This window comes from Leuciscus leuciscus (genome assembly GCF_965113295.1).
Source record: "Leuciscus leuciscus genome assembly, chromosome: 2".
Lineage (NCBI taxonomy): Eukaryota > Metazoa > Chordata > Actinopteri > Cypriniformes > Leuciscidae > Leuciscus > Leuciscus leuciscus.
In genome coordinates, this window is record NC_138726.1 from 29,286,911 (window position 1) to 29,309,445 (window position 22,535).

Sequence of the window (22,535 nt, forward strand, 5' to 3'; positions counted from 1 at the left end):
CACCTATATGTTTACCTACTATATATTAGTCAAATTATTAAAATCCATAGCTACTAGGCCTACACTGTAAAAAAAAAAAAATCCCGTATACAAACGGTAAATCTCTGGCAGCAAAGTTTCCAGACGGATTCCGTTAAATTACAGCAAATAACCATTTCACAAAATTACAGGCAAAAACAGTGAAAATACAGAATTGACTTTACAGTCAAAATTTATTAAATTACAGTACATTACTGTTGATAATGGCTTATTAAACCGTGGAAAACGGATAAATGATGTCAAATTACATTTAAAAAATTTTTTTAGGGTTTTATAAAGTTATTTTATAATAATGCTGTCTATCTACAGTAATTATCTTTTAATATATAGTTTTTCCTGTGTATAATAACTATGAAGTTATGTATAAAAATGCATTAAATACATAAATTCAAATTCAAAGTTTGTATATTTACAGTTAAGGCATTTCCAATTTCACAACTTTGACCAATCTCTAATTAAGTACTTAATAATAGCAAATGTACAGTCAATTTCTGTTAAATTAATTAAACGTATAAGTACAAAATACCTGCACATTTACAGTATTACTCATTAAACAAACACTGAACATCAAGATATGTGAATGATAGGAAATACAATCTTAGTATATAATTTAGAACATGTAAAAATATCTACATTAAAAGGCAATTGCTGTATGCCTTTATACTCTAATATAACTTATTTTACACATTTACAATTACATTTTATCCAAAGTGACTTAAAAATTAAGAGAACAATAGAAGCAACAAGTGCAGTGACAAGTCCCAGTTAGTGTAGCACAGTATACAAGTTTATTTATTTATTATTAAAACAAAGATTTAGTATTATTGGGTCAAGTGTTTATGAAAAGATGGATCTTTAGCAGTTTCTTGAAAATGTGTTAAGTTGGGCAGGTCATCCCACCAGCAGGGAACAGTCCAGGTAAAGGTCAGTGAAAGTGGTTTTGTGTCTCTTTGGGATGATGGCACCACAAGGCGCCGTTCACTTGCAGAACACAAGCTTCTGGAGACACATAGATCTGAAGCAGTGAGTTTAGGTCTTGCTGTAGCATCTGGATCAGTTGCAGAGGTTTGACTGATGCTGGAAGGCCTGCCAGGAGAGCATTACAATAGTCCAGTCTGGATAGAACAAGAGCTTAGACAAGGAGTTGTGTGACTCCGACAGGAAGGGCCGGATCTTTCTGGTGTTGTATAAGGCAAATCAGCAGGATCGCATGGTTTGGCTGAAAGTGAAACCATAAGCAGTTTTGTCTTGGCAAGGTTGAATTGAAGGTGAAGGTCATTCATCCAGCAAGAATTTTCCATCAGGTAGGCTGAGATGCGAGCAGCAACCGTCAGATCCTCTGGCTGGAATGAAAGGTAGAGATATATGTCATTATAAGTGATAGGAAAACCCATGTTTCTAAATGACAGAGCCTAGTTACAATACAAAAAAATAATAATAATAGATGGGTGGAATCTAACACAATCGTGGTCTTACTGAAGCAAAACCAAACCTTGTGCAGCTCCAGTGGCCTCACAAGGATCAAATGAATATTCACATGGGAAAATATAGTATAAAACAAATTACATTTTCTGCCACTTTTAGTGCAATCATATGGAATCAGAAGACTCGGCCATTACAATATTTTAAATTACTTCTTCCCATACCTTGTTTGCCATGATCATTCTGCTTTCCACTTGACCTGAAATCACAAATATATATATATATATATATTTTTTTTTTTTACAACTCAGTATTACATTTGCATATGTCAGAATATGTTCCACTGGGACAATGCAAAACCTCAACTGACGTGTTGGCAAGCATGCAGCCAGAATATGGAATTTATCATGTGGTGTTCATATTCTAGCCTCATGTGTTTTCCTGTATCATCAACGAGTACAGTATTTGCTGAATTCGTTTTCTTAACGGTCTTGATAACCACATTAACCCTTATGAAAATTAACTATGGTTTAACCAAAAAAAAAAAAACCTTGGTAACGTTAGGCCTATTTGTAGTATAACTGTGGTTATTAAAAATGGTAATAAAAATCCGCCAAAAACGTGGTTACTATTTTTTAAGAGAAGAGTTTTCAGCTTCCAGACAGTGTTTAAAAATGTCCCGCCATTTAAGAGATTGATTTACTGACAGATACTATCGCGTATTAACAAAGATTTTATACACAATTAAACGGACTTTATGTATAACAAGTCTACGAAAGCTTGTTTTAGGTATTTTTTGAGGTGTGGGTTCAACTGATCTTTCTTAAAACAGATGGAAAATGTAAAGATGCATGCTACATTTTCAGTGTTTTGCCTCCAGCTCATCATTTAAAATGCTAATGTTAGCTTGAAAACTGTAACGTAAACTTAACACAAATGTAATATAAATTAAAGCTGCAAGCAGCATTTATCGGGGTTCAAGCATTTAAGGCCTTTAAGCACAAAAGCATCAAAAGTTATTAAGTTTTATTTAGCAAGCATGTAACCACTGACATAATAGATGGAAAAGACCATTTACAGCAAATACAGGCAATGTACCATAGGAAATATATGGTTTTAAAGCTTTTTATAGCACTTATAGTGCCATCTATGGACCGATCTCCATAAAATAGTTTACTGTGACCTCAAATTGAACCCATACACATGTGTACTGAGTTTGGTGAAGATATATCATTTACTTCTTGAGTTATAGCCATTTTAGTAAAATAGGCTCCTCCCACAATAATTTACCACATTCTAGTATTATTTACTATGATTCTAACATGATTTACATAGTTTACCATGATTTTATCTTAGTTTACCTTGATTTACCATATTCTAGCATGATTTACCATGATATACTACATTCTAGTATGATTTACCATTGTTTACTGTGATTCTAGCATGGTTTACCATAGTTTATCATGATTTATCATAGTTTACCATGATTTACCCTGTTCTAGCATGATTTACCATGATATACCACATTCTAACATGATTTACCATAGTTTATCATGGTTTACCATGATTTACCCTGTTCTAGCATAGTTTACCATGATTTACCACGTTCTAGAATGATTTGCCAGGATTCTAGCATGGTTTACCTTGATACACCACATTATAGTATTATTTACTATGATTTACCATGTTTCTAGCAATTATGTGAAGTGTCAGTGCAAATGAAGTGATAAACACTGACAAAATCTGATTGTGTTATGATAGTTATTGTTATATAAGTGATTTTTAGAGTCTAAATATGAATGTGAGCACATGTGAAAAGACTTCATTAATAAGTAGAATGGCCAGCAGAGGGCAGAAGAAGACCACTTATTGGCTCACTTTCACTTTAAACTTCATGATTTTCACCTGTTTTCTGGACTAAAGCAAACCAGTTTTTCCATGTTAACTCAATAATGCATGCTTACACACACACACACACACACACACACACACACACACACACACACACACACACACACACACACACACACACACACACACACACACACACACACACACACACACACACACACACACACACACACACACAGAGAAATAAACATACACAAATACAAATATGTTTTTAATGTTTTGGAATATGTTATTGAGAAAATATATGTATTGGTCTATTAGAATTCCTTTGTGATCTAATAATATAAAAAAGAAAAGAAAAAAAAAGAAAAAAAGATTGCTTTTTAAAGCATTTGTTTGTTTCCCAATACTGAAAACTAATGAAAAGGTCATGCGTAATCCTGCTGCTCCCTCTAGTGGACAGTGGTATTACAGCTTCCATCTTACAGTTGAAGTGTTTGAATGAATTAATGAATGGGAATTTGGTTTTTCACTTATATCTCGGGAACCAGAAGGCGAAAAATTCTGAAACTCAGAGCATAGAGAGTGCTTGAGGAGCCCTGTTGAATGAGACCATCAATTACTTACTATGATTTACCATGTTTCTAGCGTGATTTACCACATTACTAGCAATTATGTGAAGTGTCAGTGCAAATGAAGTGATAAACACTGACAAAATATGATTGTGTTATAATAGTTATTGTAATATAAGTGTTTTCCATGTTAACTCAATAATGCATGCTTACACACACACAAATATGTTTTCAATGTCTTTAGGATGTGTTATTGTGAAAAAAAATATTTTAATGGTCTAACCATTTCATATATTTCATTGTGATCTATATTATCAGTCCAATAATAAAAAAAAAAAATAGCTTTAACCATTAATACTGCTGCTCCCTCTAGTTGACAACAGTGGAATTACAGCCTCCATCTTACAGTTGAAGTGTTTGAATGAATGAATGGGAATTTGGTTTTTCACTTATATCTCGGGAACCAGAAGGCGAAAAATTCTGAACCTCATAGCATAGATAGTGTTTGAGGAGCCCTGTTCAATGAGACCATCGCGGTGTTTTTGGGCGATTTAGTTCGGGAGTTATGACTGTTCAAAGGCATGTCTTTTGAGGCTTTTATCTCTGGAATGCCCAGGGCAAATTACACCAGATTTGAATCGAAGCTAGCCAAGGACAGGCCCTTTCCAACGAGCTCTCACACAAGGTTCAGGGTGGTCTGGGTCGGGAGCTACGGCCGTTCAAAGTCGGGGGTCTCGCGGTCTACCGATCGCCGGGGGGCGCGCTCCCGAGGCCCGCGATGACACGTTTCGATCAAGAGCGTGGAGAGGACCTTACCATCAAAATTTGAGCGCGCAACGACTTTCCGTTTTCGAGTTATGAGTGAATTTGTACTGGGGGGCGTGGCCTAAATGCCGTTTTACTTTCGTTTTCATGTTAAATGTTAAAATAATGATTTTATAAAGTCTAAATATGAATTATATAACAATATTAGGGAGTAGTATGATGAAATGACAGCAGGGGGCAGTAAAATACCACTTATTGGCTTAATATGGTATTCATTTTAAGGCTACATATTGAAGTGACCCTATTATAGCTATCCAAATGAAGTAATTCAACTTTTTCTGACAATTATTGATCTAGTGAGTCCAGAGAATTGTATTGCACTAGTTTTTAACATTATGATATGAAAAGTATATGATCATATATGGAAAAGACCATTTACAGCAATACAGGCAGTTTACCAATATAAATATATGATTTTAAAGCTTTTTAACAGTTATAGTTCCACCTATGGTCTGATCTCCATAAAAATTTCCATGCTTCTTTTGCATGTTATGTCACATATGCTCATCAATTTTTGTGAAGTTCTGAGTTTTCATTTAGGATTTATAGGCTTTTTAGTGTATTTTGCCACGCCCATTTTCTAAATGACCCTATTACAACCATCCAAATGCAAAAGTTCAACTTTTTTTCGATAATTATTGATCTAGAGAGTCCAGAGAATTACCCTAGACTGGTCTGGTTCTGATCAGGCGAAAAACCAGGGACTAGTTCGCAAAAGTAGGTTTTTAACATGTTTGCGAATATTTAATGAACGGTTTGATTGACATTAGTGGTTCTTGAGGCAAAGTTGTTCAACATGAGCAGATCTATCAAATGATATGCATAATGTGACAATAAGTTTAACACCACGTGATTACAGAGCCATAAAACTCGTTAGCGCCAACTAGTGGCCGATTTCTTTCAAAATTCTTACAGACCTCTAGGGCCATGAGTCGAACATGCCCATCGAGTTTCGTTCCGATCGGCCTCCGTTAACCTTGTCTAATAGGTGCTCAAACTTCATTGGCCGATGGCGGCCATGTTTTTTGAGATACACCAATGTCCTCATAGACATACATGGCACCTTGGACCAAGACACTGCATACCAATTTTCAAGTCAATCGGACTAACGGTCAGGTGGTTATAGCCTGTTTTATGTTTTTTTCATATTATAGCGCCACCTAGTCTTCAATCGTCGCGATTTTTTTATCGTGACCCCAGATTGACCTCTTACACATGTGTACCGAGTTTGGTGAAGATACCTCATTTACTTCTGGAGTTATAGCCATTTTAGTAAAATAGGCTCCGCCTCCTTCAAACGTTTTGGCGCCCCTTAGCGACCGTGAATCGAAATTTCAATTTTTTTTCGATAATTATTGATATTCAGACTCCTGTGAACATTTCTGCACTGGTTTGGTTCCGATCGGGCAAAAATCCAGGGACTAGTTCGCAAAAGTAGGTTTTGGACAAAATCCAATATGGCGGAAAAATTTGCATACCGGAAATGAAATCCTTGAGGCCATTTTTGTTCGGCTTAAGCCAAGGATTCCAATGATATCCGACACTTGAGTCTGTGACAAAGGGTTGATGAGATTTAAGCAAAAATATGCAATTTTTTGGTTTTTTGCGCTGTAGCGCCACCATCTGGCCGATTGGGACGAGTCCGGGTATCTGAGTAGCGAGCAAGACTACTACCATCTGACCGAGTTTCAGGTCTCTAGGCCTTACGGTTTGGGCTGCACGATGCGTTTTAGGGAAGAATAATAATAATTAAAGCTGCAAGCAGCATTTATCGGGGTTCAAGCTGTTAAGGCCTTTAAGGTTTATAAGCACAAAAGCATCAAAAAATTATTAAAATTTATTTAGCAAGCATGTAAACACTGACATTATAGATGAAAAAGACCATTTACAGCCAATGCAGGCAATTTACCATAGGTAATATATGGTTTTAAAGCTTTTTAACAGTTATAGCGCCACCTTTTGTCCGATCTCCATAAAATTTGGCATGCTTGTTAATGATGTTATGTCACATATGCTCACCAATTTTTGTGAAGTTCTGAGTTTTCATTTAGGATTTATAGGCATTTTAGTGTATTTTGCCACGCCCCTTTTATAAATGACCCTATTACAGCCACCCAAATGCAAAAGTTCAACTTTTTTTCGATAATTATTGATCTAGAGAGTCCAGAGAATTGCCCTAGACTGGTCTGGTTCTGATCGGGCGAAAAACCAGGGACTAGTTCGCAAAAGTAGGTTTTTAACATGTTTGTGAATATTTAATGAACGGTTTGATTGACAGCAGTGGCTCTTGAGGCAAAGTTGTTCAGCATGAGCAGATCTATCAAATGATATGCATATTGTGTTGATGTGTGCAACACCACGTGATTACAGAGGGCGTAAACCTTGTTAGCGCCAACTAGTGGTCGATTTCTTTCAAAATTCTTACAGACCTCTAGGGCCATGAGTCAAACATGCCCACTGAGTTTTGTTTCAATCAGCCACCGTTAACCTTGTCTAATAGGTGCTCAAACTTCATTGGCCGATGGCGGCCATGTTTTTTGAGATACACCAAGGTCCTCATAGACATACATGACACCTTGGACCAAGACACTGCATACCAATTTTCAAGTCAATCGGACTAACGGTCAGGTGGTTATAGCCTGTTTTATGTTTTTTTCATGTTATAGCGCCACCATGTGACCAATGGCCGCTATTTTTTTACTGTGACCTCAGATTGACCTCTTACACATGTGTACCGAGTTTGGTGAAAATATCTCATTTCGTTCACGAGTTATAGCCATTTTAGTAAAATGAGCTCCGCCTCCTGCAAACGTTTTGACGCCCCTTAGCAACCGTGGATCGAAATTTCAACTTTTTTTCGATAATTATTGATAACCAGACTCCAGAGAACATGTATGCACTTTTTTGGTTCCGATCAGGCAAAAAACCAGGGACTAGTTCGCAAAAGTAGGTTTTGGACAAAATTCAAAATGGCGGAAAAATTTTCCAGGCGGAAATGAAATCGGAGATATACATTTTGTCCGTCTTGATCCAAGGATTACAGTGATATAAGATACTTGAGTCTATGACAAACGGTCTAGGAGTTATGGCTGATTTCATACTTTTGCTTGCTGTAGCGCCACCTATTGGCCAATCGTTGTCATACTTTGATAGGTTCTCCCCAAATTGAGGACTACCATTTGGCTGAGTTTCAAGTCTCCAGCATTTACGGTTTGGGCTGCACGATGCGTTTTAGGGGAAAATAATAATAATAAAAATCCTTACAATAACAATAGGTGTTCAGCACTTCGTGCTTGAACCCCTAATAATAATAAAAATCAGCACAATTACAATAGGGTTTCAGCACTTCGTGCTTGAACCCCTAAATATCGTTCACATGCAGACTCTTACCTCAGCCGGTGATCGGTTGGCATGATGTCCGCTGTGACGAACCAGGCTCACTGAAAAGGGTGCTATTTCCGAAGAATCCAAACTGACAACAGCTAGGGCTCCTGCTCACGGCTGCTCTCGACGAACACGATTGCTTTGAATTATGAGGTGTCATATTGAACCCCTGTTAATCTCACAATCCACTTCAGGAGAGTAGACTGAATTCATATCTCCCACTTGCACTTGATACAGATCCAAAGTCGACTGATCAGCTGACCGTTGTGGGCGCGACTAAACAGCCGGAAACGTAATGGCGGCGAATTTGAATCTGCGTCATCGCATGCGCGCGCACACACACACACACACACACACAAAGCCCTGAATGTGCAGCAACGGAGATTTAGAAAAATATTAATAAAATATACATGAAATTATGGGAGAATAAGACAATGAAATAATGATCAAAATGAGCATCTATTTGCAAGACAAGATTAAAAGACTATAGCCTAAAAACAATTCAATACAGGTCTACTGTAGCCTATGTAGGGTCGGCTGTATGTACAAATACTATTATTTAACCTTAAAAAAAACCTCACTTTAACCCCCACATGCTTAATAATCTGTAAGGACAACATATTGAATAGATGCAGATTTCTGCAGTTATACCTTCTTTTCTTTGTTTTCTAATTTCACAGAAAAAAATCTGTAAAATATTACTTTGTAAAAATACAGACAAGTTCCTTAAAAAACGTAAATTGATGTAAAACCAAAATACAAGCAATTACCTGTAAATTTAATAGTGGACCTTTAAATTACAGCAAATATCTGTAAAATAACAGGCATTCACTATAATGACAAAACGGTAAAATTCTGTTAAAAAAATACAGACCATTACCTGTAAAAGTACACTTTTTTTTACAGTGTAGGCAACATTAATAAAACCCCAAAATGTAGAAATTTACATTATTTATTTACTTAAGAACAATCAAATAGTACAAGAACAAAAATAAGACAAAAAACTGAACAGAATTTTTATTTTAATTTTTATTTTTATCTTTTTGATCTCAGCTCCGTGAGCTTCGAATTGATAGATGTGCCTATCTGAGCTAGGCATCATGTATGACAGTTTCCAAAGTGAGATATGAGCTACAAAATGACCATCCTGCCGAGCTATAGGAGACATATCTTGTATGTACATATAGGGCTTATATGTATATATAAAGAAGCAATACAGGAGACCTATATGGCCTGTATATGCACATATATGCACCTCAATTATGCCTATATGTGGCATATATACGCATATATGCAGCATATATATTATCATATATGTGCATATGTGACCCTGGACCACAAAACCAGTCTTATGGGTAATTTTGTTTTTATTGAGATTTATACATCATCTGAAAGCTGAATACATAATCTTTCCATTGATGTATGGTTTGTTAGGACAGGACAATATTTGGCCGAGATACAACTATTTGAAAATCTGGAAACTGAGGGTACAGAAAAATCAAAATATTGAGAAAATCACCTTTAAAGTTGTCCATTTATATTGGCGACAGTGCCGCATCCATTCACAAAAATAAATGTTTTATATATTTAAGGTGGGAAATTTACAAAATATCTTCATGGAACATGATCTTTACTTAATATCCTAATGATTTTTGGCATAAAAGAAAAATCTATAATTTTGACCCATACAATGTTTTGTTGGCTATTGCCACAAATATACCTGTGCAACATAAGACTGGTTTTGTGATCCAGGGTCACATATATGCTGTATATATGCAGCATATATGTGCATATAAACTGCATATAGGTTTCATATATGCGCATATATCCTCATATAGATTCTTTCCATGTGGGACTGGTGCCTGTTTTCACCATTGAGGACTGCAACAAATTTTGAGATCAAATGGTGAACGAGATCAAAACAAGTGTAAAAGCATCTGATGAGAGCACCACTGTGGTAGCTACTCCAAATTGCTCCTGGGCTAGCTTTACTGCTGTATCATTAGATGATGTCATGATCTTACTTAAAAATATGAAGCCATCCTCATGCCCATTGGATATATTACTAGGTTCCTTGTTTTTTAAAGTGATTGAGCTTGTGGCTCCTCTTGTCGTCAAAATTATTAACATTTCTCTTTCCACTGGGACTGTCCCAAACTTATATATACAGACAGTGATGAGCCCCATTTAAAAAAAAAAAAAAAAAAAAAAAAAGCCCAATTTGGATCCAGCGACGCATTGTAACTATAGGCCAATATCAAAACTGCCTTTTCTTTCAAAAGTATTGGAGAAGGTAGTAGCTGAGCAGATGACAGCTTTTCTAAGTAACAATGAACTCTTGGATAAGTATCAGTCTGGTTTTAGAAAGATGCACTCTACTGAGACTGCTCTCCTCAACGTGTCTAATGAAGTACAGATGGCTGCTGACTCTGGAAGATACACAGTATTGGATTTATCATCAGCTTTCGATACAGTGGACCACAAGATACTGTTGCATAGATTAGAAAAAGAGTTTGGTGTGGTTGGGCCTGTTTTAAAATGGTTTTCCTCCTACTTGAGTGACAGAACTTTTTATGTATATGTAAATGGTATACTGTCTGATGCCACTCCATTCTTGAATGGTGTTCCCCAGGGCTCTGTCTTAGGTCCACTTTTGTTTTTACTGTACATTACCCCTCTTGGAAAAATTTTGAACCATTTTAACAGTGTGTCATACCATTTTTATGCTGATGACATTCAGTTGTATTGCTCGTTTAATGATTCTGAGTTTCACAAACTAACGGATTTATTGGATTGTATTTCTTGTCAAATCATGGCTTGCTAGTAACTGTCTCCAACTAAATTCGAAAAAGACTGAAACCCTGATCGTAGCCCCAGACAATAAAATTCCATCCATCCTTCAACATCTTGGTTCTCTGAGCTCCTCTGTCCAGTCGAGCATCAGAAATCTAGGTGTCTGGTTTGACCAATCAATGTATTTGGACGGCCATTCTAGACTTCTGGTCAGAAATTGTTTTTATCATCTAAGAAATATTGCAAAATTGAGGGCAATTTTAACGGACTCTGATCTTGAGATGGTTATCCATGCTTTTTTCTTCACGTTTAGATTACTGTAACCCTCTTTTTACTTTTTTTTTTACAAATCCGCTCTAAATCGTCTTCAAATGTTTCAAAATGCTGCGGCAAGGCTTTTAACAGGATTGGGTAAGAAGGACACACATCACACCCATTTTGTCCTCCCTACACTGGCTACCTATCAAATTTCGCATTGATTTGAAAATATTTGAACTTTTAGAGCTTTAACACTGTGGGGTCTAAGGTGTTTTTGGGGTCCTTGAGATGTTCTGACATGCCCTGACATTTGTGCTTTTTTCAGTTGCTTATAAACATATTAATGGCAAAGGTGTAATTACACTCCATTTAGCACAAACAGGGCTACCATAATATGTGAGCAACATGAATGTACATGTTTGTATTTTTGAGAGAATAATGTTTATGCATGGTTATTGAAAAAACTAAAAACTAAAGTTTCTGAAATAAGGCCACAAAATGCATACTAAATATGTGTCAATAAGACTTTTGACTAATGGATGTTGTCGCCTAGAGTTTTTTCTTCAAAATGATGTGAAAATCATCCTCCCTAATCATTCACATAAAACAATACATTGATTTAAATTTTGCAAAACACTTTCTGTTTGGAAAGGCAATATGCGAGTGGGCGTCAACGATCCAACACCATCATGCATATTTAGTGGTTCGCACCTGAGGAGACAATGGGGCCCGTATACTTAAAGCTGCAGTAGGGAACTTTTAGAAAACGTTGACTTAGCCTGAAAATTTGAACAAGCACAGCTTACAGGTCACTCCCCCTTGCTCTCTGCTGCGCTACAGCCCTCCCTCCACAGCTCCTCCCCCACCACAATGGAGCCTGCCATGAACGCGCAGGCTAGTAAACAGGACCACCATAAACAGTTATCGCACATTCACTGGTAGGGACGAAAACATCAACAATATGCTTTATATTGACTATGGCCTGCCCATACTTTGACTTCAAACTTGGTCCTCAAATCATTACGTATTTTGCAATACATGTAATGTAACTTCATAACGTTGCACTCTTTCTATAAGTTATAAATAGCTAGCAAGATAATATAACGGCAACGTTACAGTATGCAAGCAATTATTCTAGCGATGTGTAATGCTAAATAAGGTTTGCTAGTACATTATTTCAGCAACATGACAATGAATAAGCAGGTTTCAATTGTTGCTTTGCACAGTGCGTGACATTTTATCTGTAGGCTATGGTATGCGGCTAGAGTTTTGACACTGAGTCAATGGACTCCGACGGGCTTGTTTATCGTCATCGGTCTTTTTCCGTTTACCTGTCTTTGTTGTATGAGCTGGTGCCACTCGAGAAATTGGCAGTTTTGGTTGTTTGTCCCTCATTAGCAGAGCTGCGGCACGCCGGCAATCTTGATTTTGAACGACGGTACGCGCTGTGCGAGAGAGGGGTGTGATCAGCGCGTACACGAGCTTGATTGACACTGCTAAGACATTCCTCCTGGCTCTGATTGGTTGTTTCTTACCGGGAGCGGTGTATTTCTGCAAATGGCAATAGGACCACTGGGAGGAGCCAGAGGAGCTTGATTTTTTCACAGATTATCTGTCTCATATTCTACTGTCAGGACATAATGACAGTTTTGACAAATATGTAAAAAATACATTTTTACAAAAAATACCTACAGCAGCTTTAATGAGCCATTCATTCAGGTGTGTCACCGAGCCACAAGAAAGAATGCAAGAGCAATATGTATATGTGATATATATATATATATATATATATATATATATATATATATATATATATATATATATATACATATATATATATATATATATATATATATTCACACACATATACACATATATATAATATATATATATATATTCACACACATATACACATATATATAATATATATATATTCACACACATATACACATATATATATTCTACCAAATTGGTTCACAGTTGGAAGCATCTCATTTATTTATTTATTTTCCACAAATTGTGCTTGCAAATTGTATAATATCCAAGGAAAACATGTCTAGTAATTGTGCAGTTAATGCTCATATTTTCAGTTTTGGAATATGTATCCTCTCCCCAAATTTGTCACTAATAAAACACAATAAAAATTATTTAAAGAAAAGGCTTTTTAGGGATATTTACCTTTTAATAGTTTGTTTACATCTACCTTGTAAATATATATTTTTTTTTATTAAAAAGGTTACAATTACAACAACAATTCAAGTGTAATCTTTCTTTGTAAAAACTAAAGTATACATTTTATCAAACATATTTCAAAGTTAAGGATTTGATTGATTATTTGATTACTTTATTTTTGACAGAACATACTATATTTAACATATGAGCAAAAATTGGCAAACAAAAGCTTATTTGAGGTGGCAGACATTTTACAGTAAAAATGTATAATCTATCCAAAACTAGTCAACGAAATGTTGTCTTTCATATGTCTGTAACATAGGTCTTTCGTTTATATAAGAAATATAAATGTTAATTTGCAGTTTAATACGTTGCTTATACAAATACATTTTATTTCAAGATATTTCAGTAGATTTTTTTACTCATCTCAGTATAGCAATATAGTTTGCTAAAAGCGGATCATTCATTCACACACAGAAATGCGATTCAAATTTAAACTGTCTTTTTGCGAGTTGTGGTAAACAGCGTGCATCTCTGCCGTTCATTCATTCACACACAGAAACGCGATTCACTTGAGAATGAAAAAAACGTACTACAGTATTCTCAGGATCCGTTGCTCCTCAAAATACCAGCACTTCTGAGGTACATTTTCCATTATTATTATTCCTCACAGCGCCGCGAGACGGTGTAAACAAGTACAATGATCTGAATAAACTTGATGTGTTTTCTCGAGCTGATATGGGGGTGTTCACAGTTTGCATGGATGCCTCAGTCATTTGCGTTTGAATAGGGCGCGCTCTCCGTGGGCGGGGTCACATTAAAAATAATTAGCTGAGATGAGAACGACTGACATCTCGCTCTCTTCATACAGATTACATAAACTGAGAATATTTGTTTTTTATAAAAATTATTTCATTTAAAAGAAGATAATTCAAGCTTCATGCCTGTGTGTCTGTATGCCTGTTTGACTGAGTATTCGCTGAGTTATTGTTCATTTTCGGACGCGTTTCAGAATTGACTTCACTGACAGAGAGAAAGCAGAACTCGCATCATGTTTATTTTTCTTTATTTGGCAAAAAGCACAACACTTTGTTTTTATTGTGAGTATACACAAAAATAATACACACTTAACAGGATCGATTGATGTATGAAATGTATGAAAGTCAACAGATTATTAGGACTCTCGTTTCAACTGATAAGAAAAAAACCGAGCAAATCACGCCGGCGTGATTGCCGACCTCAGAGGGTTAAATGGTCAGGCCCCACAATACATCACTGACTTGTTATGCACATACTTTCCAGGCCGTGCCCTTCGATCCTCAGGTATAGTCTTTTAATGGTCCCAAAGACTTGTTATAAAACCCGGGGAGACCTGTCTTTTCAGGCTGTAGCCCCCAGACTGTGGAACGCCCTGCCCTTGTTCCTTCGTGTGGCTGACTGTCGATTTTTTTAAAAGGCAACTGAAGACACTGTTACCTAAACGGGGTTAGCCCTATGTTCCCACAGCCCTATGTTCCCACGGCCCTATGTTCCCACATTTCTAAGATTTTTTTTTTTTACTGAAAATTTTGAAAATTAGGCCCTATGTTCCGACAGCCCTATGTTCCCACAACCATATGTTCCCACAGCCCTATGTTCCCACAGTCCTATGTTCTCTCATTTAACTATGTCCCCTATGAAGGGCAGGTTTTAGTGCTTGTGCTGGTACAGGGATAGCCCAATTACATCCCAGACAAGTCTCCCTCCTGTGAGGGGTAGGTTTTAGGTATGTCAAACAATCAAGCCTAATTCCCCCACGAGGGGTAGGTTTTAGTGCTTGCACTGGTCCAGGGATAGCCCAATAACATCCGAGACAAGTCTCCCTACTGTGAGGGGTAGGTTTAGGTATGTTAGGGTTAGGGTTAGGGCTGTGGGAACATAGGGCTGTGGGAACATAGACATGCTCCCATTTAAACAAGCTTTTAGTTGACTGGGTTTTATTTTATTTTGGGCCTTTTAAATGTTTTAATTTTTATTGATTGTATATTAATGTGGTTGCACCTTGTAAAGCACTTTGTGATTTTTATCTGTGAAAAGCGCTCTATAAATAAACTTTACTTACTTACTTGCATGCATGCATGACACAAAAAAAATCTTTAACTTTTAGGTAGCAAAATATTTTTTAGTAATTCTGTGAATTACACTAAGCAAACCAAAAGTAATACTACCCACCGGATGAAGAAGGGTTGGCTCTCCACAGAACATAATATATTAATTTTACTTTATTTTTCGTGTTCGCATTTATGAGGAAAAAAGTTACGGACGTGACCGCTCTGAAAGCGACACTAAAAGACTGCTTTAAAACTTTCATAGAGACCTCAAACAGAAAGCACAAAGCCTTTCTTTAAAGTGAATTTCGTTTTGTATTGATTGTATCTTAATTTTAATCAATGTTTCATCAACCAATTGCCTGGATTTAATAAATAAGAATATAGTAGACAAGAGACACGGAGGCGCCGGCGCGTGAACTGGAACTCGTCTCATAAATGAACCGAAACTCTGCGCCTACTTGCCTCACAGACATGTCTACTTTTAACCCTCTGGGGTCTGAGGGGTTTTTGGGGTCCTTGAGATGTTCTGACATGCCCTGACATTTGTGCTTTTTTCAGTTGCTTATAAACATATTAATGGCAAAGGTATAATTACACTCTATTTAGCACAAACAGGGCTACCATAATATGTGAGCAACATGCATGTACATGTTTGTATTTTTGAGAAAATAATGTTTATGCATGGTTATTGAAAAAACGTAAGTTTTTGAAATAAGGCCACTAAACACATACTAAATATGTGTCAATAAGACTTTTGACTAATGGATGTCGTTGCCTAGAGTTTTTTCTTCAAAATGATGTGAAAATCATCCTACCTAATCATTCACATAACACAATACATTGATTTAAATCTTGTAAAACACTTTTTGTTTGTAAAGGCAATATGCGCAAGGGTTCAATATGCGCAATATGCGCAACGATTCAACACCATCATGCATATTTAGTGATTCACACCTGAGGAGACAATGGGGCCCGCATACTTAATGAGCCATTCATTCAGGTGTGTCACCTATAGCCACAAGAAAGAATGCAAGAGCAATATATATATATATATATATATATATATATATATATATTATTATAATATATATATATATGCATACATATATATTATTATAATATATATATATATATATATATATATATATATATATATATATATATATATATATATGCATACATATATATTATTATAATATATATATATATATATATATATTTCTACCAAATTGGTTCACAGTTGGAAGCATGTCAAAATTATTTTTTTTTATTATTTTTTTTTACAAATTGTGCTTGCAAATTGTATAATATCCAAGGAAAACATGTCTAGTAATTGTGCAGTTAATTCTCATACTGTATTTTCAGTTTTGGAAAATTTGTTTACATCTACCTTGTAAATATATATATTTTTTTTATTAAAAATTACAACAAAAATGGAAGTGTAATCTTTCTTTCTAAAAACTAAAGTATACATTTTATCATACATATTTCAAAGCCTACATTGACAAAACATACTATATTTAACATATTAGCAAAAATTGGCAAACAAAAGCTTATTTGAGGTGGCAGATATTTTACAGTAAAAATGTGTAATCTATCCAAAACTAATCAACGAAATGTTGTCTTTCATTTGTCTGTAACATAGGTCTTTCGTTTTTATTATAAGGAATATAAATGTTAATTTGCAGTTTAATACGTTGCTTATACAAATACATTTTATTTCAACATATTTCAGTCGATTTTTACTCAGTATAGAAATAGCCGATTTATAGCCGTGTCGGCATTTTAACTGGAGCTCGCCTCATAAATGAACCCAAACTCATAAGCTTTGCCTAAAATACCAGAGAAATATATAGAAAGCTCGAAATGTGTTATTTTAAACAAAACTATTAAAAACGAAAGAAAACAGACTGCATGAAGCCTCTCTCCTACTTTATACAGCATAGCCTAGACCATTTAAATATAAATTACTCTGAATGACAAGTATGGAAATGGTCCAACCAGTCAAATATGTAGCCTACGTTTATATAAAATAGCTTGTCAACTAATGCAAGTAAATTTGAAAAGACTTACTCATCCGAAATATTATCCACTGCTGGATCAAGTCGCTCTTCAAAATACAAACATTCTTCTGAGGAAAAAGTGAACTCTTCATCGCTATCCAGGACTAGCTGAAGGGCTTCATCACCAGTGAATTGTGGCATCTTGCAACGGCGCAGTAAAGTGAATGAATGAAACTTGCTGATTTTAAGGCATTTCAGGGAGCGTTTACCTATTTTGCATAGATCACCTCAGCACATTATCTTATGAATAGCGCGCTCTGTGAGTGGGTGTGAACTCATTACAGATAATTAGATGAGACGGGATAAACTGTACTTCTCTTTAGTTTCATACAGATTACATTGCAGGAGAATATTTGTTTTGAATGTGAATTGTTTTTAAAAGTAGAAATTTAAAGCTTTCTTTAGATGCATGTTTCATGGTTGTGTGATAAGTATTAGCTGAGTTTCAGTTCATTTTCCAGACTTGTTTCAGAAAGATTTTTTCCGGAGACAGAGTGAGCTGAAAGCGCACCCTGTTTATTTTATTTATTTCAAAATAAAAACAAGGTTTTGATGTTAATGTGAGTGTACACAAAAAAAAGAAGACCCTCTATAGTTTATAATCATGTATTTATTTTATTTATATGACCATAAATTACGGATTTTTTTAAGTTTATGTTGCTGCTATGTGAAAAAAATCCAGCAAAACACGTCGACGCGTTTGCCGACCTCAGAGGGTTAAACAAAACAATTCAAAATGAAAGAAAACAGGCTACTCTCTGCTTATGTAATCCGTATTGTAACAACATTGGCTATCGAATCATTCGTCGTTGGTTTGAATTAACAAATTCAAATACTCTGTGTTGCTAAAAACATTTCTTCCTGAATACAAAAGCTGGTGCACTTTGAACTCGTAAGTGCAAATCATGCTTCGGCTCCAGCTAGTCGGCGACAAATGGACTTTTACGACACTAATTGCACCTCAGAGACATTCCAAACCCCCTTCCCCTCTCTGGACCACAGAGAGATAACGAAACTTCCTCCTGCTATAGGATAACACGTTACAACACCCCCTGGGAGACTGAGGAGTCATCCCACACACATACATGCATACACACACACACCTTTGTATTAGAACTTAGAAATATCATTTTCATATAAGTACAATGCCATTATGCATGTGTGATTAGCTTTGCTTTATAATAGAGGTGTAGTTTTCTAATGTGTAATCTAGAATCAGCATTCAAGATTGTCTGGCAATTGCCTTCCCCCCACTTGGTTTTTATTGCCCTAACGGAATGTCAAGCAAACTGAGATTCCAGGAGAGGAGTAGGAATAAAGTGTTAATCCTACATTTATGTATAACCATTTAAGAAATTTATAAACAAGGATTTTATTTTCCCATATCAAATTTGTGTATCTGCAATGTTATCGTGTATTAATCAAAACTTTAAAATGTTTGTAAGATGCATACAAGTATGTAACTTTGTGTATTCCCATAATCTTTCATATGACATGTTTTATATCATTTTAAATCTTGAGACTTAACGGAGTTGAATCTCGATAATAGATTGCAATGATATGATTATTACTATATGAATCATCTTACTAGAGTATTAAGACAACACCATAACTCCCTCGAGTGGGTGTCGCCCCCCAGAGACAAATAACTTTTTCCCGCTTCAGATCTTTGGACGTTCATTGGTTGTTCGTGCGAACAGAGGCGTCAACCCATATTTTCCATAAAAGACCAACTCAGGAAATCTCCGGGAGCACTTTTACGAACCATCTTCGTCAGCGAGAAGATCCACATGGCTCCCTTTTAGGGAGCATTCTCCGTTTTCTCTTTTCTTTTCTTTAAGTCTTTTCTTTATTTTCGTCTTCGGACTCTACCTACGTTCAGTGAAATGAACGTAGCCGGTAACCTCAACTTTAAAGAGACTTGAACATCCCGCGGCCGCGCTCACAGAAGCCAGCCCTGCTTTCTTAAAGAAACACGCACGCTGCTCTTAGGACACACGCCCGAACACGACTCGGCGTTCTTCAGCAACAAAGAGAACCATTTTGCAAGATAAGTTATGGAACTTTTAATGTAATCTGATTTCTTGTTGTCTCTCAAGGTTACAGTGCCTGTGATTTTTCCATGCTGAGATCATCTCGGTGATCTCTCATCCTGAACTTTAGTTTCACTTTCTCCCTTTCATCCTCTCCCTCTCTCATCTGTTATTCCGTTTAGTCTTGTATTTGTCGTTACTGTTTGTATTGTTATATGCATACTCATGTAAATTGTAGAACTTGTATTCCTTAGTTCGATGTAGTATTAGTCAAATTATTAAAGACCCATTATATCCTAGATTGTCTCTGTATAAGTGTTCATTTTACAAGTCAATGAAATGACGATCAAGCTACGCTTTACAAATGCGCTACTGTTAAGTAACCTACATTTTATAAGAACAAGAAAGTAATTTTCTTGGCCAGAAAATATAGCTTTCTTCGAATTATAAGAAAGAGATCATTTTGTTGAGAAGTTGATGGAATTAATTTTACGACCAGTTTGCGGGACAAACAACTGTTTAATTAATACATTAATTTCCCTTAAAATTATTCTGATTAATTGATCTGAAAGAGGGACATTTTGGTATATTAATGATTGAATTATAATTCATTGTAATTGAACATTGATGTATACGAATAAGTCTAAATTTCAGCTTCAATAATTTATTAATATTGTAAGAATATAGATGAATCAACCCGATTCACAATTTTGATTCCCTATAATCATTTGAGCTAAGTCATATTCCTTACAGTATGAAATGTGCATTTCTCTCTAGCGTTCACTACTGCGAAGATCGTGAGTCAGCATCGTCAACTTCATCTTTGCAGCCGACACTGACACAGAAAACACTTGTTTATTAATAAACAATTAAAATGTCTCCTTGCTATATTTGACATATTTATAATCATAACTTTTGCTGGTTCTTTGTGACAGTTTTTTGGGGTGTTTTTATTGGCAGCGCCACCCTTACACTTTACATGAACGCGTCACCATCGCATCAAAAACATGATTGCGTGATGAAAACATGATTGCGTGATGAAAACATGATGAAAAACACCACCTAAACATAGCCTAACTGGTTAGAAAGAAAACACATAACAAACCGAGTAATGCGCATACGTCCATCTCACGAATGTACAGTCGTCTTCTACCATATTCTCACATTAGCCACTTTTCCACTGGCCAGCATGAGCACAGAGACCGAAATCATGCCTCGCGGCACTCCTGTAAAGCTGCCCTAAACACGCCTTTGCTGGACTATGTCACACAATACAAAGGTACACCAGCAAGAGGGAGATTAATGAAATAAATCGGCATACAAATATATCAGCTGTCATTTAGTCTTTATTTACAAACTTGGACACCATACGCTGACCATGTACAGGTAATAACTTGCTTGCATTTTTCATTCGTTAGTGTCTCGCGGTCTTGCTCTTTTTTTCCCCTGTTTTTTTATTCATTTATTTTTTAACAATTACATTTTGGGCTTAAAGTGTGTTGTAACGCAAGCGTTACTGAACATGTACAGAGTAAAATATTACTGAAAATTGATTAGTAATGCCTTACACTACTGTGTTACAGCTAAAAGTAATATGTTACTGTAATGCATTACTTTTGTAACGCGTTACTCCCAACACTGTTTATTATATGGAAAAAATTCTCTAGTGAGGCCACCGTTCATCTGAGCATCAAACAGACATTCTGTATGAGATGGCTTCCTCCCAAGCGGGAGTTATTCTACGGAGGCCACTGCTCTGTCAAGCTCAAGTTAGAGCTACTGAGTCAAGCATTTGGTCCTCTTTGGGCCACCTTTATAGCCACCTTAGACTAGAGCAGCAGGTCTCCTCTCACTTTGAGGGTCGTTTTGAGATTATAGCTCTGAACTTCAGTCATATAATATTTGTGTGTCGGCCCTCACGGGGACGCCTCGATATCTGGCTTAGGCTTAGTAACTAGGAAAATGGTGGTGGTCTGCTGAGCAATCTCACCTTGAGCATCTCAGTATCTAAGTGTAGGTTCCTTCAATCAAGAGATTTTATTCCTGTAAATCTAGTTTTCGTAGTACTGGCCTCTTACTACAAGAGTTGCCTAGCCAAAGCCTGCCTATTGCTCTAGGTGTAAAATTATAGTGGTGTTACAAGGTATATAGCAGCATAGGTAGCAGGCTATCTGCAAAAAGTCTCCCATACAGATATCTCATGGGCGTTGTCAGGCCTTTCTCTCTAGAAAGTAAAAAGCAGTATGCTCAGGCCTCCACCCATTAGAGCTGAGTATTGTAGCTATTTTTTTTAGCTAGGCCTTAAATGAAAAAGGCCCCTTTAATAAATTAATTCAAGTCATAAGGTTTAATGTCGTTGGCCACTTACTGTGGCCTCCATTTCCTTGGGTTTAGAAGTGTGTAAAATCTGTCTTGCAAAAAATAAATAAAATACAAGATAATAGGCCTTGAACCTGATTACATTCCTCAGGGTCATGCTGATAGTCCTCTCCTTGATAGGGTCATTATTTAGAGTACTTTGCTACCCTTAGCTCGTATGATATCACCCTTCACCACCCAGGCTCAGGTAGAGACAGATTAGTTACTCCCTACCATTTAGGATGGTTGAGTATGCTCCCTTAGAGCCGAAGCAATGCCTCTGCTGACCTCGATAGTCCGGTGGAGTAAGACTGTACTCCCATTGCTTTAAAGGGTCGATAACACTTCTGTTGAGTACACTGCCTGTTGGCAATGTAAACTCTAGAGCTGGATGTGCTCCCCTTATTAGGGTCCCTTTTAGAGTGCCCAGCCTCCACATGGCTCTGAAGCACTGTGTAGATCCAGGATAGAGTACGCTGTCTTGTTCTTTATAAAAGCCCTTCCGCTCCCGTGGCGCCTCTCGTTGCTATGCGACCATGAACTGCCCTCTCCACAATGACTAGGAAGTTTTAGGGGCCATTCACATACCGTTCACGCGTCTAAAAGTTTGCCGCACGCCTACATTTGAAAAAACAAAATTGAGCGCGGAAAAGACACGATATGTGAACGGCCCCT

The 22,535-nt window shown here is 36.4% G+C and overlaps 1 long non-coding RNA gene across 1 annotated transcript; it reads right to left on the reverse strand.

Moving 5' to 3' along the window:
* Positions 1-317: 317 nt before the first annotated feature.
* On the reverse strand, positions 318-8,276 carry LOC309492885. The gene is made up of 3 exons (XR_014203743.1): positions 8,100-8,276; positions 1,686-1,720; positions 318-1,382 (listed from the first exon to the last, which is right to left on the reverse strand). It is a non-coding gene; the product is annotated as an uncharacterized lncRNA (long non-coding RNA).
* Positions 8,277-22,535: the final 14,259 nt, after the last annotated feature.